The 19127-nt window shown below is 36.4% G+C and overlaps 1 protein-coding gene across 4 annotated transcripts in view; it reads right to left on the bottom strand.

Moving 5' to 3' along the window:
* The window catches only part of DCLK1 (doublecortin like kinase 1), a 230113-nt gene that overhangs the window by 95042 nt on the left and 115944 nt on the right, over nt 1-19127 (bottom strand). The gene's annotated exons all lie outside the window — the stretch shown is intronic.

Raw genomic sequence — 19127 nt, 5'->3', positions numbered from 1 at the left:
TAATATTTAGATGTGCTTGAATGAAATGCATTGGCTTGTACCTAATGCAATGCATGTGTTTACGGAACACAGCGGGCATTACTCCATTTTCAAAAGGCATAACAAAACAACAGCCATTTATGAAAGTTTTACTGTTTCTGACTTCCTCTTCACCCCCACCCCTTCCCAGAGTCCAGCTAGAACACCTGGGTGCACTGGATTAAATAATGGCCTCTCTGAAGAAAATTCACAGGAAATATTAAGCTTCTCTCAAGACAGGAGAAGTTACTGCATGGGAGCCAGGACAGGAGGAGCTCAAGGAATCAAATGGAGAACTGTGCTTCTTCAGGATGGAAATGTACATGCATCACTCAGACGTGCAAAGTTCCACCAGAGATACCAGAGTCCTGGAGAAGTACAGAGCAGTCAACTGTCATGGCAACATGGGATCCTCAGCACTTCCTCTCCTTGGGTGAAAAGGCAAGGCTTTTGTTGATGGACTGTAGTTTAAAAGAGACTGTAAATAATTTTGCCTGATCTATAATCTTTGTCTATCTCTGCACAATTTTTGATATGTTTATGTATCTCAAGCAGGTACGTGCTACATTTTCTTTTGCTAATTTATACCATTCAGAGAATAAAGCAGCTGATAACATCTGCAGAGGTTATGCAAGAGAGGTGCATTGTTTCTCCAGTTCAGTTTCTCCAACTTGGTAAGAAAGCTTTTTATATCAATAGAACTCTATATCCATACTAGGTTTAACACAATGCATTGCTTTTCATTATTCTGGCAAATGAGTAATTAATTTCATTATAATCTGAAAGTTAGTTTAAATAATACAGAAAGTTCTACAGCATTAATTTTAGATATTACCATCGGTTTACAGTTTTGATTTTTTTTTTTTTTTGTTAGATTTTCAATAGATCCAGCCTGCAAAGTTAACTGCAGATCTCTTTATCTGGACTCAATTGTATCCAATAAAAGATTTCTACAGACGTAGAATTAAATATTTTATGGCTCTCCTAGCAATTTGATATGGAAAATGAATCTCTATGGAAGCAATAGAATTTGAGGCAAGCAACGTGATGCTGATCTCCACAAGATTAATTTTGCATCTCAGGCATAAGCTATTTTTTCTTTAAGTACGTAGGGGGTGGGAAAGTATGTGGTGATTTTACTGTATTGGTACTATAGAAGTGGAGAACACCTACATAAAGCAAAAGCCTTATATTTCACTTCTCTGGATTTATTCTATAACCTACTAAGCAGCAAAGGAGGCAAGGGACACTCTTATCTGTTTTCCCCTATTTCAGCTTACAAGGAAAGAATACTAAATCAATTGGCTTAAGCTGTTATCAGATATAGGACCTAGATTCACAGTGTAAGTGTCACCTCAAAAACTGTCCACCTGCATGTCCTGAAGATGAGCCATGCTGTACACAGTAATGAGAACCCCCGCACTCATCCTAGGAAAGCTTGAACTTCTCTAAGCTGGGTGATTTTTTCTACAAATTTACCTGATCAAAAAGCTAGTAATTTGGCACCTTTGTTCATGTAAGCCAGTATGAAAAACAGAGCTATGTCCCTCATCCTCAAATTTTGAAAAGCAATGCAGAGAGACTGCAGCAAAAGAGTCTTTTAGCATATGCATCAGTAGGGAAAATTTATTCTCAAAGCATACTATAAAAAAACCCAAGAAGAAAACCAGTTCTACTCATTTTTTCCATCTTTTTTTTTACAAAATTTCTCCCCTCATTTCTTTTGAATTTCTGTAACTTTCTACCTTTACATCATGTTGAGTACCTAAAAGAAACTGACTGGATTGACTTAGCAAATAGCCTTATTTAATATCATATCTCATATCCTAGATTCCATCATTTCCATAATTAAATGGCCTTGGTATATCAGGAATTTTACATATACAATCTACAGAGCTCAATGTCTTAAAAGATGAAAAAACAGAAAGCAGAATTTTCACAGTTTATTTCCCTCTTCAAATATTTTTAGACTGTTTTTAAACAGCAGATGTTTAATATGCACACTTCAGTGCATTTTCAACTTGAACATCTTGATTTAAACTGAGTTACCATGAAGGAATTATGACAATATATATGTCATATATATATATTACATGCTGATTATATTCCTCCTGGATTATATTTGACCATACATAAACCTTCTAATAAGACATCCTATTTTTTCTCAGATAAATTATAGATATCTCTGCAATTATATTTTAGGGTTCTTTTTACTTACGGTGATTTGTTTGGTTTTTTTTTTTTATTCTGAACAAGACATTGAAATAAAATTTTGAAATAAGCCTTATTTCAGGGCAAGAGTGCCTAAATATCACCCTCTTCAAATATTCCAAGCTTGTAAACAAGCTTTCTTTTTTTGACAGTGAGTTTGCTTGTACCACAAGCAGTACAAACATCATAAGGAGGAAATCCTAGTGATCACTCTAAACATGTAAGGCCATCAAAGTCAAAGCATAACAAATAAGAAAGACACAATCTGATTTGATTTACCAAAAGGAAAAAAAGAGAAAACATTGAAAGACTTTGCTATAATAATTTCTCCCATTAACATAAATACATATCACTGTAATTCCATTTTCACATTTGCAAAACAATAGTTTTTGTCATTAAAATAAAGGAACACAGGACACTTTTCTTTCAAATATCAGTAAAATCTTAAAATGAAGTTGTCTAAGAGACATCATTCATGAGAAAATCCCAGGACACAGAAGCTTTGACTCAGTAACAATTTTGAAGAACATCTTTAACTCAGCGGGAAACAAAAATACTGTCTACCAGCATCTTATCACATTTTGAGGCTTATTCTGTCTCTCCCCTCTCCCCTAGGAATAGGCAGGGGTTTTGTTTGTTATTGTGATGATTAGCTGAGGCAATGAAGAAGTAGGAAAAGAAACTGGGAGGCAAAAATACAGGAGCTAACTTTGAAGAAGTTACCGTGGAAAGTGTGATCAACTGTGCAGAATCTGAAAAGGTGGAAGAGAAGAATGATGCAAATGACATTTTGTGATCCAGCCAGGAATGGACAATTAAGAACCCCTAACAAATCACATCTGAGGGGCTGTGTATAACACAAGCAACACTAGGGCTGCAGCTGGAGAACAAGCAGATGAAAACAAACAGAGAATTTGAGAAGATTACATGAGGGGAAGCCCACCAGTGCCAGCTGTAAGAACAGTGGTGTCCTGGCAAAGGAAAAGTTGCAGTGTAAGACTAGTCTTTTTATTTCCAGGTGAAGAAAGCTGCAAGCATCACATTTTATACTGTTATTTGTCACTGTTATACTTGTTATTACACCATTTTTGACTACTTTTTGTCTTGTTTCAGGTACTCTGGGTTGCCACAGATATTTGCTGAAGTTACCATTGGCAATCACATGGTGCTAGAAAAGTCTCATTTCTCCATGGAGCTAATTTCTAATTTTCATTGTTCCAAACTTGTCATATTGCAACATTAACATTGGCATTATGAGATGAAAGTGTACTAAACACAGTTTCAGCAGAGGCACAGATGTAACTTACTCTTTCAGTCCAAAGACGTCTATTGGCTGAAAACCAAATGCCAGGGTTGCATTCTATTGCAGGCCTCAGATTTAATAACAAAGTTGAACATCTCTAACTTATCTTTTAATTTCTAATCTTTCAAAGGCTTTTAGCTCAATGTAACTTGCTTTTAAAATGACCTTTTCTTGAACAGTTCAAATATCAAGCTAATTTTTTTTTCTACTCCAAAAAGTCAGGTAAAATATTTTAATAATACAAGTATTTATTTTCTTTATTTTTACCAAAGCCAGCTCATACTCCAAGGTTTTGATCATGCATTAAAAATTTTTGAACATTTTCACTGATTCTTTGGTATAAAAGATTTTTTGGTGGTTTTTTTTGTGTTTGTTTTGTTTTGGTTTGGTTTTTTTTTGCATTGATGGTTTATGTGTCCAGACATCTCCAAGCACCAACTTTTGTGAGGACTTAGGTCCTCAGGCTAATGATTGCAGAAGTCCTAGATGGCACCTTTGCATCATTCTCCAGACACCATACTTTACTGATATCCCAATGTAAAATATGCTATTATTTTCTTGCTCTGGTAATTAGTAGCACTATTTAAAATATTTTTTTAAATAAAATAGCAATTTTAAAATTTTATACTTCTGATGAAGTGCATGTCAAGAGATGTACAAAGAAACACCAAATTATTCTGTTCTCTGACTCATATTTATCACATTGCCACATTTAAAAGGTAAGATATTTGGTGCCAGCAACTTTTGTTTCTTCACAACTCACGTGTACAATGTTGTCTACACGGTATCATGAGCCCTCCTTTCTACTGCAAAACACATTGTTGAGATTACATTAAGTGGAACATAACAGTTCAACTGAATGTTCAGCTCAGTGCTACAGCTGAAGCTGCTTGATGCCTCCAATTATGAAATGTTGTTTATCAGTTCCTATAAATCTTCATGAACACTTTAATGGTGACTGAAAGCTTCCATGTTTATTGTCTGTCCTCAGACTGACTTACCCAACTTAAAAGTCCTCAATTGATTCCCAAGAGATAGAACTGGTGAGGGGAAAGTGCATTATTTGTCAGGTTGAAGAGACCAGAAGGAAGCAGAAGTGGAACTTTGCCCAAACAGATGTCCTAAAATGTTTGCTGATAAAGTTCAGTTTTTCTTTGATTTATTCAGATATGCAGAAAAGCAAAAGTATGGTCAAAATACAAATCCCTAGAAGTGTTTTCATGTTATTAAAAGCCTTCAAACCTTTCAGAGATATTTTCTGAAGATCCTGGCCGCATCACAGAGGATCAATCTCCTCTACAGCTTCAGCTCATTGACTGCATGCTTGGGTGTGCCATGTTGTTCTACCACCACCAAGCATCTCTCATTTGGAACTATCAGGTGAGAGGCAGAACTTCCTTTCCAATATCCTTTTTCTGATAGTCTGGAGCTATGGTTGTTCCGGTCTGGAAAGGTGACCTGGAATTCACTGTTTTGTATTCTTGGTGCTGTCCTGTAAGGGACAGCAGAGGACGGAGAAAATAGCCACACTGAAACACTGGGGAATCAAACTAGGAAGTAAAACACAGTTTCAACTCCCTTGCATTTGTGAATCTGATTTAGTTAATATTCGTACAGTACCATTGCATACTGTTTTGGATTTGGAGAGATTTTCCCCTTTTTTTAGTTGAAACATTTAATTTTTTCATAGTCTTTTTTAAAAGGGATGTTTAAAATTAATAAAATTTTACCAAATATTAAACAGTAAAGAAATAACTTCTGATCTTTAGAAAGCAAAACAAAACCAAACTGCAAGAAACCTTCTGAAAAGGAAAGTTAAAATAAATAAACCATTAAAGGAATAAAATCCCTCAATGGAATCTGTATACTGGTGATTAAAGTTTTGTTCCCATTTGTGTATGCACACATGTGTACATCTATCCAGGAAATATTTTTAGTTCTTTCCTTATTGTGTACCTCATCTCATAATAGTCCAATTTTAGCTGTTTCCACACATCATTTCTATTTCTACCCTCTTGTATCACAGACCACGCACTACCACTCACTTGCTTACAACCTGAGGGTAAAGGAAAACATACAAACTAATTGATTTCTTTGGAGAAACTTGGAGGGTGAGGAGGACAGGGTAAAATTATTAGCACAAAATTTCTTGAGCATCAGGCTCTGATGGCTTCTCACCAGCATTTCTAAACAATTTGAATTTTTCCCTGTCCTGTGAAGAGATGAGCCACCAAAGATGGGGTATTTTCCTTGGGTGAGGGGTTACATTCTAAGAAGGCACAGCTTCAACGTTGCACAAAGAACACCAGCAAGTGCTGCACCACACCTGGTAATCTTTTGGCATCTTACAGTTTAAGTATCTAACAGCACAATGTATTAAGATGTATAAACCAACATCTATTCAAATAAAATTCTTCTAACTCCCAATTTAAGTGGCCTCAGACAATTGCTTTCATTTTGCTCCTGTTTATCTGTGAAGTTACAGTTTCTGGCTAACCTATGCACTGTTTCATATCCTAAGGATCAGATATTTAAGTCTGAGATTTTAATTAGTGCTCTCTGACTTTGAAATACCCAGGAGATACATATTACTCTTTCATTTCATTCCATTTTTCCTTCTTCATTACTGGGTTTGCAGATCACAGGCAACTTCAAAGAAAATGAGGCCAGCTTCAACTAGGCTATTAAGGATGGCAATCATATTCTGCCAAGCTAGGCACTTCTAATACACATAATATGTGGCATCTAAACACTTTCCAAGCAGGAGCCCTGACAGCAATGCTACTTCTAATGATAAATGCACAGGAAGTGTATGTTGCTGTAGGAAGAACGTACTTCAACTATTGAAAATCATGTTTTGGGTTGAGGATCCCTTTTCCTCTTATTCTTCCTGTTCTCCTGGAAACAGGTTGTTTCAATTTATGAGGTACTGACCACTCCCACAAAAATGTCCAATCTTTGTCATGAAGAATTTGACACAAAAGGAAGTATTGAAATGTCTAGACAGAGCCATACAGAAATATGAGCAGGATGTAAGAACTTTAAACTAAAAGAAGGTAGATTTAGACTAGATATAATGAAGACATTTTTATAATGAGGCTGGTGAAACTCTGGAACAGGTTGCCCAGAGAAGTGGCAGATGCTCCATCACTGGAAACAATCATGGTCAGGTTGGATGCAACTCTGAGCCGCCTGATCTAGTTGAAGACATCCCTGCTTGCTGGGGAGAAGGGGTTGGACTAGATGAGCTCTGAAGGTTCTTTCCAACCCAAACTATTCCATGATGCTAAGGTTCCAAAGTTTCATGTCAGCCACACATGGAAAACACAGACATCAAAAAGCCAGTGTCTAATTTAGATACTCCTGTTTGCCTGAATTTGTACAGGATGTGAGTAAATGTTTTTTAAAGCATCACTGTCATTAAAAAGAACATTGTGTACTCAGTACAGCATCATGAACTGTTTCCCAAAGGGAAGATAAAGACATGAAAGTAGCTTTAAATATTTTTGAGAAATATTCATGCAGGTTATTTAAAAAGGAGGAGAAGGTTACTTTCCCCTCATGTTAATCACCAATTATTTCTATTGCCCATCCACCCAACTGCATCAGGATTACCAAAAGGAAGTTGAGTAATATCAATGAAGAAAGATGTGAGACCTAAGTCTTATGGTGAGTCCAGGAAGTCTATTTCATATGTGTGTGGGAGGACAGGAAACGTTCTGGAAAACATGGTGAAAATCAGCCAGCAAAGTTAGGAATATTTGTGGAAGAGCAGACAACATTAGGAACTGTTCAGATGAAAGGTAGTTTCTCTTAAGGAACTTCTGGGCCAATTTAAAGGAGAATTATGTTCTAGTCTCATTCAGAAAGCATCCATTATGCGCTTAAAAGGTAATTATGCTAAGAAATTTTCTCTGTTATCTGTTGAGGAGAGAAACTGCTCATCTGAAATAGCTGCCATAGCCAACATACTACCATGATCTAATTAATCATGGACATTCTTTCTCAAATTCTGTCTACAGGAGACTTTTTCTTTCCCAAAATTACCATATAAGCAGAAAGCATTTTTCAGAAGCTTGGCCTCTTAGGAAAGCAGAAACATTCACAGTCTTCCTACTGAAATATTATATTATGTCTTGAACGACTTCATCACAAAGTTATATTCATTGCTCCATTCAAATATATAAAGAGTATATGAAGGGCTAACATGAAAACACAGATACAAATATTGCCATACATCACAGAAAACTGGTATGTTGCCATTCATTTGAGAGTTTGGAGAAGGCGTGCCCTCGTTATAACTTCCAATGATAAAGCAAAAACATCCCACAGGTATGTCAATATCCTGGGACGACAACAACATTTCAATAGTTTAATGGAGACTACTTACCTTAAAAAGAAAACCTCACTTACATCCAACCACAGCAATATCATTTGAAAAAGTAACAGAGTTGCTGAAAGCATCCCCTGGAAAGTTTCCATTACTGACAATATACATGGCTCTCTCTTCTTGATAAAAATCACTGAACTTTTGTATTCAGGTTTCCTGTTATAACAAGACCTATCTATTCCCATTATTATGAAGGAACTCAGGGTTCATTCTTAAGGAATGGTATGAAATGAGCTGCAACAAAACCAATAATTATGAGCTCTTCACAGTCTTTCAGATCCTATGATTTTGTGTATTAGATCTTGAGAGAATTAGTCTGGTATAGTCTAGGCTAGAAGCATTTGCCCTTATCTTTAAAGAAAAGTGCCATAGAAAATGTTTATGAAGATTCCACTTGATCTTACAAAGATTCCTGTTTTGCACTGTACCCATAAATTCCAGTTACTTTTAAACTATTCAAAGAAGGCCTATTGTGCCTCTGTACTTTAAGCAATTCCTGATACATACAATTGTATCTCAATCAGTAAACATCAGTCACCTATAGGAAGTTCCAAATACCTAATACCCATTTAAAATTCAGAGTCAGAAAGAATGAAATTATAGAAGTAACAAGAGGAAATACTCAGCATCCTATCTGACTGCAATGCAAGTTATATTAATGATCAACACAACAAAAATCCAAGGAATGCACAATCTCAAAAAAATCTATTAGGTATCCATTCTAATGCAACACAAAAATACAAACTGTCAGGGAAACTCTTATTTTAGCTAGGAAACTTCATCAGCACTTGTGCAATGGTAGCTAATTCCTTTGACCTCAGCTAGAACCAAACCTTGGGGCTGAGAAGGCTATGCTTAAGAGAGGATCCAGGAAAAGGATTGAGATGACAAAAAAAAAAAAATCATGTTCTCCAAAATCCCAGGATCACTCGATGACTGAAAACCTTTTAGCACATTCCTGGAGCCCAGACACAAAGTACTTGATAAGACTTTCAGCACCAGAGCTCATGAATAACCATGGTTCACATATAAGGAGACTGCTGAGACATCAATTCATGAATCACTTTATGAAACTTTCAACTCTGACATAAACTGATAAAGGCTTGGCTCCTTCCAAAGCTACTTCACTCTTTAGACCAGTTACCAGACACAAGCACAACACAGTAAGAATTTTATGTCTTTTAACAAGGCCACATGCTACTTCAGTGCCCAAAAAGTTCTGAAAATTTAAATGCACACTGCATTTTTCAACCTGATCAAGACTTCAGAAACTCTAGGCATAAATGGGGAGATGAATGGTAAAGTATTTAAATGCTACAGAAAAGGAATAACAGCACACTATTTGTACTGGGCTTGAACTCCTTTAATTTTATTTTTTTCAGTGTTTGGGCACGAGTTTCTTCAAATTACTTACAACAGCTTGTTAGGCTATCTGTATGATATCAGCTTGTAAGAAAATCCTTCTTTGCAATGTTAATGTCTCAGTGAGTTTAAGAACAGTTAAATAACTGCTGTAGTAACACTCTTGTTGCACAAGATGTGATTATAAAATGTGAAACATGGTTATTCTTAAGTAACTTACAAGTTATACTTTCCTAGACTTTTGTTCTATTTTTTTTCCAATAAAAAATACTTTCAATTTGGTATAGGTTCACAAAGCACTGATAACAAGGCTGTCTGACTCACACAGAAATGAGAAATATAGGGGTAGATCATAAATCTCCAGAAAAAAAATGTAGGAACTTAGGAGAAAAATATGTATTTCACACAGGATAAAGGATATTGTTTAATCAGTTTTAAAAATAAAAGTAACCATAAATTCTCTTTTCTATTTTTATTACTCTCAATAAAAATAACAGGCACTGTACTAACTGAAGATCACCATTTACTTAATGTATATGAAATGTCTAAGTTCATTGACAATAACAACAAAGATACTTCTAAACACAAAACTAAAAGTATTGGTGTGATTAAGGAGCTATGCCTATAACATTTTGGTTTAAGGATGCAACTTGAGAAAGGGTGAAGTTTCCTAGCTCTGGATGGTTATTTTCAAAGTTTAAGGTTCCCTCACTCCCAAAGTGGTTTCACAGACGCAAAGCAGATTCCCAAGACTGTGGTCCTCCGAGGTGACAAAGTGACACGTGACAGGGCCATGCCAGTCAAGGGGGAATATGAGCAACAAGAGCATCCACAAAGGTGCTTCACTCCATTACCTGGCAATTAGGACACACACTTAAACAGATGACAATTAATATTTAATGCCTGTGTATTTTTGCTTGCAAGGGATGGTGGATACAGAAACTGCAAACTACCCTAGGAGGCAAAGAGCTGCATGGAAGTGCTTCTTCTCCCTAATGCATAACCTTACTTACTAGACTGTAGACACATGCACCTTCTTGCTTCCTTCCTCTTTAGTATCACGTGTCTTGCATTCCTGCACACAAAATATCAGGACACTTGTTTTGGGGGTGGAAAATGTGGACCAGTGCCAAAAAGAATCACATTATTTTTGTCTACCAGGAAGTCATTGGTTCTGGTTCCTCATATAGCTCTATCCATGTGTAGAGCTTTAAGTTATAATTACAGATTTGTCCATTACAAGAATATCAGGTATTTTGGAATCCTCTAAAAAATGTTGGCTTTTTGTGCTACCTTGCTGTGCACCTAAGAGTACTTATTATGAAACTATGGTCATGTTTACTTTGCATTTCTTGCAGGTTTTCCTCTCATCTTGTCCTTTATCAAACATCATCCCTCCTGCCATCCACTCATTCAAAAGAGAGTGTTGTACCCCAGGGCAGTAGGGAAGATGTGGGTGCTGTGGAGGTAGCTGTAGGCTCTTTTTACACCATGTCTCTGGCTTCTCTACAAAAAGCTGTATCCAAATCTAGATCAATTCACCAACCACCAATCACAGCCTTATCCAAAGAATGCAATTATTCCAAATTTTAACATGTGTAACTGGTATGAATTCGGTTTAGGTTGGCAGGAACATGTAAGTAGGTGTAGATTGCTTGTAAGGGGTAGAAAAAGGAAATGAAACTTTTAAAAAATTGATTAAAAAGTAGAGAAGGAGTTACAAAAGCTGTATTTTTGTTCCATTTAAACACAAGCTGTTATGTAAGTTTCTGCTGCAGTAGGTCTGGCTTTAAAGAAAGTTAAAGAGGCACACACTGGCTCTCTTGCAGCACATGAAGTTATTTAACATACCTCAAGGAATTGAAAAAATTACAGACTCATTGTTTTTAGTTAGCATCTCAAATTTGCCTGTAATAAGAGTATTAAAAGTTATCAGCCAGCCATTTTTAAAGAAAATAATTTTAAAATTATGTTGTCTGAAGAAATGAAACCACCTGGTATTGTAATGACTTTTTAAAACAACAATATTTGGGAGGCCATAAAAAAAAAAAAAAGAGTAAGAATGTTTACAGTGTCAAATATTAGCAGGTTTGACTGTTCTTATCAAATTTTCACACACATAAGAAAAAAAAAATTGAGCTGCAATGTCAGTGAAATATCAAACCAACAAGTGCAACAAGTGCCTAAGGAATCTACAAATGGGTACAGGAAAAAAGGCCAACCTGGAGATTCAAACTTACTACAGCATGGATCTTCTCAACAGTTACTTTTTACAGACAAATCCCTATGCACCAAACAATTAAAGACAGCACTCTTAATAAAGCAAAGCACTTCTGATTGCTGATATTGTTAAACCAATATTCACACCTGGACTCTCATGCCTCACACCATGAGCTGTGCTGCAAGGTGAGCAACAAAACCCACCTGACGTCTAGAGCCACACACAGTTTTTCAGACCACCCACATTTTTGTTTCTTCAACATCCACGACAGTACCAAGCAGACTTATCGCAACATTGCCTTACCTATCAACAGAAAACCCAGAAATGAAGTCTCCCAAGTTAAAAAATGTCAAGGACTCCAGAGCTGTCTCTAATTTGAAAGTCCCTAGGCAACTTTTGCCTCTAATATTAATGGGTTCTCCTTGAATGCTATCTGGTTCAGGCAATTACATTTTACTATAATTATTTAGATAAAACTAAAGTAAACAGGCTGAGTCATCCTGGCAATAGGCTAACAGTGGGATATCTGGAGAATGTAGCTTTACTAAGAACGTCTGCTAACACCACAACACTTACTGAGGTGTATAAAGTCCCAGTGATAGGTTTTTTTTTTTTTCTGAGAAAGTTTAAGTAGTTGCAGATCGAAAATGCATGTTGGGTCAGAAATAGCCCATGAAACCATCTTTCATTCTGTGTACCACAGCATACTTCAGAGATTGGTCAGAGGAGTATTTTGAAGTTTACACATGAGTTTATTCATAGGCTGATGTCCTCTCTGGAAACTCAAAGAGACTTTTTATTCAATATGGACAGTCAGATCAACAAAAAGACAGACAAGCTTTACTAATATCAGGGGTTTTGCTTCAAAGGAAGCAAAATCAAACATATTTTTTCCTGAACAGTGACAGGTCTTACTTGTACATGATGCACTTTGTAACCGACTCAACTTATGCATTCTTGTTTGGGACAGTCATTTGCATTTCTCCAAGGATTCTGACTAGAAAAGGGGCTTTTCTCCCATGACGTGTTTTATTTTTTGCTGAATATAGAAGCCAAAAAACTGAGATGGTAGATCTGTCATTACTACACTGTTTCATTGCCTCACTTTGTGATGGTTTGTTATGTTTTTGTAGTTTTTTTTAATATCCACATCTGGCTAAAACCTTTACTCAAAATCAGCATAATTTTTGCAAATGTGACTACATGACTATTTCCATGTTTGGTATTGACATATTTACTGAGCAATTCTTTTTAGGCTTTCCATTTTCCATCAGTTGAACTTTGGACCCTTACCAATATATTTTGGATGCAAACCTAAGACAGCTTTTGGCTTGCTTTTTGGTTGAAATTCCAAACCTCCTCCAATGTATAAGTCCCCAAATTCTTAAGTCTAATGAACTTCACTGACTAATTCTTTTGAATTTTCAAATTTCTCTTTCTTAATGTAATAAAACTTTTAACATTGGACTGGTTTCATTTTCTGGTCATCATAAATGGAATCAGTATATTATTACATCTAATGCTCTTCCTAGGACAGTTTTTTTTTTTTATATCATTATCATTAACAGCACTAAATCAAAGTACACAAACGTTCCCAGTCAGCACTAGTAGCATTTTGTCTGTAATATGCATCTAGGAAGTCTAATGTACCTCATGGTACACTAGAATTTCTCCTGCTACTAAGAACTATCACAGCTATCTGTCTCCATGTAGTCTGAGCTATGATCCCAGAAGACTCCCACCAGAATCTCAAGAGAGAGCTCTTCCCCAAAGTGATTTTCAAAAAATATTCTGTTTTATTTATGCAGGTTTGTCATTATTATTAAATGCTTAAGTATTAATTTTAAAACTCTATTTTTAAAGTCAATTTCAAGCATTTACTTGATACCAAAGTTAGGCTCCCTGTTGTGTATATCCCATGGTTTCCCAATTTATATTTTTAAGCAGAAAAGAATATCACCTATCTTACAGCCCTGCAGTATACAGCAACTGCTGTGCAAAAATAAATCTATTCCATTTTCTGAAGTCACTTATTTTGCAGACATCAATATGTGCTTGCAAAATAGAAAGAGCATGTATAGTCTAAGACAGGAATAGTTTGTATAAAGCTTCATCAAATTTGTTCTCTTACAAGATTTTTTTCTTCCCAAACATGCTGTCCTCATCAGAAACTGCCTTACTCTGTAAGTTTTATTCTTTTTTTGCTAGATAATCTTAACAGTTCTAAGTAGCTGAGAAAAAATATCTCTTTTCTGTTCCAGAGTAAGAGAAAAGACTAAGTAACTTAAATTTCTTTGTCTTTTAACTACTCTCCACTCCATTAGGAATAATGAGCAATCTTCTACAAACTTTCCTTGGATGAGATCCTTCATTTGAAAGAATGAAATTTCATGTTAGTCCCTTTCTTGCTTTAATAAATTTTAAGTCCCTAGAAGATTTTCTTTCAAAAGAAAAAAAAAAAAAAAAAAAAAAAAAAGACAAAACCACAACAAAACCAGGGTTACAATTCCCATAGCACATTTTAAAAAGCTCTGACTGAAGAATAAAAGAAATCAAATCAGAGCTCCATGACCTACCACCTACGGGTGTTCAATTCCATGGCAACATGAGATTTCTTAAAGATTACTCAGCCTTATATTGTTTTAAGCATATTATTAACATCCACTTCTCCTGCAGGGAGCTATGCTCAGAAAAAAGTTTCTTCGAAGGTGAGTGTTTACAGAAACAACCTGAGCTGTCAGGCAAGACTTTTGGGGTTTTCCACGGGAAATCTCTGTAGGTTGCATTTTGTAAATAACAGCACCAAGCTATTCTTGCAGCCATACATTGTGAGTGACCACTTTTGCAGCACAGACCAACACAGCCATTATTCAAAATTCTTCAACCGGTCTTTATACCTGATACATTTCTGTCTGTATACACCATCTCAATGAATATGTATGCCTATATAAATATGAATATCACTGGTTTACTCTACTTTCATCCCTTTGAAATATTTTACAGGTTGTGTTTGATTCTCACTCAGCTGCTGTGCTGAAGTTTATGTTTGATAAGACTTTAAAAGAAAGCTTTTAATGATTATTAAGGATGAAGACATTTTCCTCATATGCCTTCAGGACGTTTTTGCTTTGTAAAAGCTAAATACCTCTGAATTTTGAATAATTATGCTCTTTTCAAAATATTTTGCCAGTATAAAAGTATCTGAGCAGCTCTGGCACTAAAAGAAAGTGTGTACATACTCAAAATATGACAAAACTTCATGTATAGGGCCCGTATCTTTAATAAAGATTAGAAAATTACAGTGGTCAATTTAGCAAGTCAGTCTAATTTCACTGCTGGTGAGTCTAATTTCCATACAAAATCTCTGATACAACCATGCCACTCAACAAACAGGCATGTCTCCAGGGCAAATCCTAATACATTTCAGCAGTTGCACATTTTTTTCATGTTCTCGGACTGAATGCTGAAGCCCTGATGACAGAAGAACTATTAATCTCAAAGCTGTGTCATGCAAACTTGTAATGGGATTATGTTGCTCACCCAAATGATCGCCTGCCACAGAACACCGTTTCAAAAATTGATCAGATTCTAATAATTTCCAGCATTATAAAGTTTCTGCAAACTGTGAAAAGTACAGATGTACTCACCAAGATTATTACTGTATGCTCCATTTTACCTGACAAATTAACAAGACAAGAAAAGCACAAACATAAAATGTGGAAAAGATAATTTATAAACATCTCCAATGTGAAACTTCTCTATGCTCTTCACCAACCTACTCAACAAACTTGGTGGAAGAGGTTATAATATACAGCTACTATCTTCTTTTTCCATTATCACTAAAACTGGAAAAGTAAAATGAAGAATCTCTCCTAAAAAGAACTGGAAGTAAGCTGCTATTTTGGAAGCTACCATCTTCTGAGGGTCAGACTGATCACACAAGTTCCAAACTAAACTTGTGATTTCAAATGGAATATTATACAAACTAGAATATCATCAAAGGCTGCAAAATAAAGCAACTTCCATGGCAAAAGAATAGATACGAGACAGTCAAAGTAAGAGCTTGAGTCCCAAGACGTACCCTGTTGTGTATATTGAATTTCTGCGTTTATTCCCCAGAAACAGAAATTTTTTTAAAAAGTGGTCATAAACATTGGAATTGTACTTTATGCGTTTGGATATAAAACTGATATTCACAGTTTGGGAAAATAGCTCTAAATGTTCTGTAAGAAAAATGTTCTCATGGACCATCTCATTACTCTAAATATTCAAGAAGTTATGAGAATCAAAAAGAAAGAGGAAAAATATCGAGCTATAGAAAAACATTAAGTATTCAGTCTACTCTGATTTACTATTTAATAACACTATCCGTTATGATTAAATTTCCTTGTACATTAGATAATAGTATTGATTATGCTTAATAACAATTTCTCTTTTTTTAAAAATAAGCTGAAGTTTTGTAAAATCCCAACATAAATACCATTTATTACTATGTAAATATTATTGAGGAAATCCTTGATATTTTTGGGCACAAATTTTTAGCACTTTCATATCCAAAATCAGCTTTACTGCTGACAAAGGTTGAAGGAATTTGCACACTCAAACCTCATTACGCAAATGAAACAGGAATTTCCACCAGTTCTAGTTTATTGGATAGCATTTCATTCATGCTATTTTTAACAGACATCTGGGAAATCAAATAGTGCAGAAAACATATTGAAGAACATTTGGTTCAATGAGCAGAATGAATTAGCATTAACTGCAGTTCTACTGTTTGGCCAGTTTCAATGGCTGTTTTGCAAGCTGTAAGTGACCACAATTTTTCCTAGCTATACATACAGGCAACTTCTTCGCTGCAACATGGATGAAAAGTGATAACTATGCAAATATACATGCATGGTGAGGAGTTGAGGAAAGGGACATGCATTTCAGTGTAAATCTGGACTGGAAAGCATGTATGTCATCTTTTTGAAATCTCTAACATCCCCTGTTCATGTCTATAAATCTGCCAGTTGGTGGGATGAAGCAAAGATGTTATGATTTAAGTGGTCAAGCTTTCTCTGCTAGAGATGCTTAGGCAGAAAGGTGCGAAGCAATGTCTCAAATAAGTACACCTTTGAGACACAGTGGAGAATATTGAAAGCAAATTTGCAGACAACAGATAAAGAAGTGGGCTTCTGCAATCAAGAACACACCTATAAAAAAGGCAGATTTTAAAAGAGAAATGCATATAATAAGCCTGAAGTTCTGGGAATGCATTTTTCATGTGAGCAGCTCATTTGACTCAAGCGTTACTACAGATTTTATTTAATGAATGCCACATGATATTATATTAACAGCCACCTGACGATCACGCTAACAGCCTGTTCTGAGTACTTCACTGAAGATCAGCATCATCCTTTTAAGAGTTTAACACAAGAGAAACGAGTGAGTCACTCACACACTGCCATACAGCCAAGTACTTCCAGGGAGCCAGGGCCAAGCTGGATGCACAGGCCTAGGGAGGGAGGTACTTCCAGCACAGGTGGACACAGGTGGTCTCAGTGAGGGGTTAGAGTTTTGGGGGAGGTTGTGGAATCTCTACTGGATATAAGAGAGCCTCTCTTAATATACTTATTGTGAGGAAGGGAATGAGGACAAGTGCTGATGTGCCAAATGGGAGGAAGCTGAGGGTACTGTGCAACTGCCTACAGCACTAAGAGAGGGCAGAGATGAAAATGGAGGTCCTGTAATAGGAAGATAAAGAGGGCATTGGATGCAAAGCCATTGGAAAAACAACTTCTTTCCTTCTTGCCTTTCTGAATCATTAGTCTAAGTGGTACATCCAGCCAGAGTCTGACCTCTCCTGCCTTAGTTTGATTCTTCCTCATACACAGAATATCTGTTTCCAAGGCCCAGCAGCTGTTGACATTTGAAAATATCACACTGCAGTGGAACACTTTATATTTATGCCTCTGTTGAAAGCAAACTTGTATCTCGAAGTCCCCAGAATCCACCATTACTTTCCAATTGCCAAAGCACGAGTTTTTGATGAGGGCAGAGTAAGTCAGCCAGCATGCTCTCCACTCCTAATCCAGCCAAAATCTGCTTAACACATCCGTCTCTGTCCTATAAATCAGGGTAGATGAGGACTATAACTGATTTTCCCTTCCTGCCTCTTTTAGGAAGAACAGATTAATGAAGGTTGCAGAAACATGACAGCTATTAACAGGGATAAACACGATACCCCTGACCCCAGCCGCAGTTCCTGGATCAGATGCATGTGCCCGCCTCCATGCACACACGCACACGTGTGAGGACACCACAGGACTCAGATTTTCCTGGCAGGTTTTCTGCTGCTGGCAAGATGAAGCAGTAACATTGCTGCCCCAGAGATGCTGAGCTGAGGACTAACACAGGCCAGCAAAATCAAAGTGAAATTAGGTTTCAAAGTTCCAGTTCTAATTTTCCCCAAAAATTCTCCTCATTGTTTCCATAACAGTAATATGTGCTTTTGACAAGCAATCTGCACTTGTTTTCACATCCAGACATTCTGTATTGGTTACACTCTGTTTGGAGGCAGAGACACTGGCTTTGGCCAGCTGAGATTGCAGCTTTTGTACATGATGAAGTCTGCCATAACCTCTTTGTGCAACTCTGAAGGTTCCAAAGCACTCAGAAAACATTAACAGAACATAAAAAATAATTTAATTTTTAAAAAAATTAATTTCAATACTGCCAGCCTCAAAGTTCTCTTATTTTACAGTGCTGAGAAAGAAATATCTGTATAAGCACAGGAGATGTTCTGAATTAGGGCAAATCTCATGAGTTACTCACATTGCAAAATCCTATTTAGGTGCCTAAATAATAGCTGATTGCAAATATTTTTGTGAGAGTGGCCCTTAAACCTTAATCTTTGCCAACACACAGCTAAGGGCTATTGAAAGGCCTCCCCTAACCTCTTCCTGGAAAACTGAACAACCATCAGCTAAAGAAAACCTGGGATTTCTGGGAGACTTTCCAAAACTGAAAGCTAACAATGCCTGCAGCGCTCACTGACATACTCTACACTGAGGATTTTTTTTCTTCTTACAATCTGCTGTAATGTGTGCATTCATTCATGCTTTTGTGTTTACATATGCCATAAAAACTTTTTATGAAAATAGCATCACTACTGACACTTGACAAACAAGGAGCATTTACTTCTTAATTTTATGGTGGTCACTCACATGCACCCTTATGTCCCATCAGCAGATCTTTGATGAAATTGTGTGTGGCTATCACATCTGTCAATTATGTCAGATATGGAGATGATTGCTAGGAATTATGATGGGTATGGTGCGTATTGTTTCTGCATTTCATGCAATAAACAGTGTGTTTAGTATGAAAATCATCTGTACATCCAGGCAGGGAAGAAACTGCAATGCATAGTGAGGACTGCTTGTTTTTTTCTCTTTAATAGACCCCTCATTAACTGACTTTTCTTAGCTGATTGCCAAGGGGATATGCAATGCCTCTTCCTAAAAGACATAAAACAGAAAAGGGAGATGATATAAAGAAGGAACATATACCCTCAATTTCAAGGGCAGGTTTGAGCCTGAAGTCAAAGCAAAGCTGACCTAATTGTTCAGCCTAAAGAAAAC

The sequence above is a fragment of the Taeniopygia guttata genome, chromosome 1, assembly GCF_048771995.1.
Source record: "Taeniopygia guttata chromosome 1, bTaeGut7.mat, whole genome shotgun sequence".
In the NCBI taxonomy this organism is placed as follows: Eukaryota; Metazoa; Chordata; class Aves; order Passeriformes; family Estrildidae; genus Taeniopygia; species Taeniopygia guttata.
This window is presented reverse-complemented; position numbering and strand designations above follow the sequence as displayed.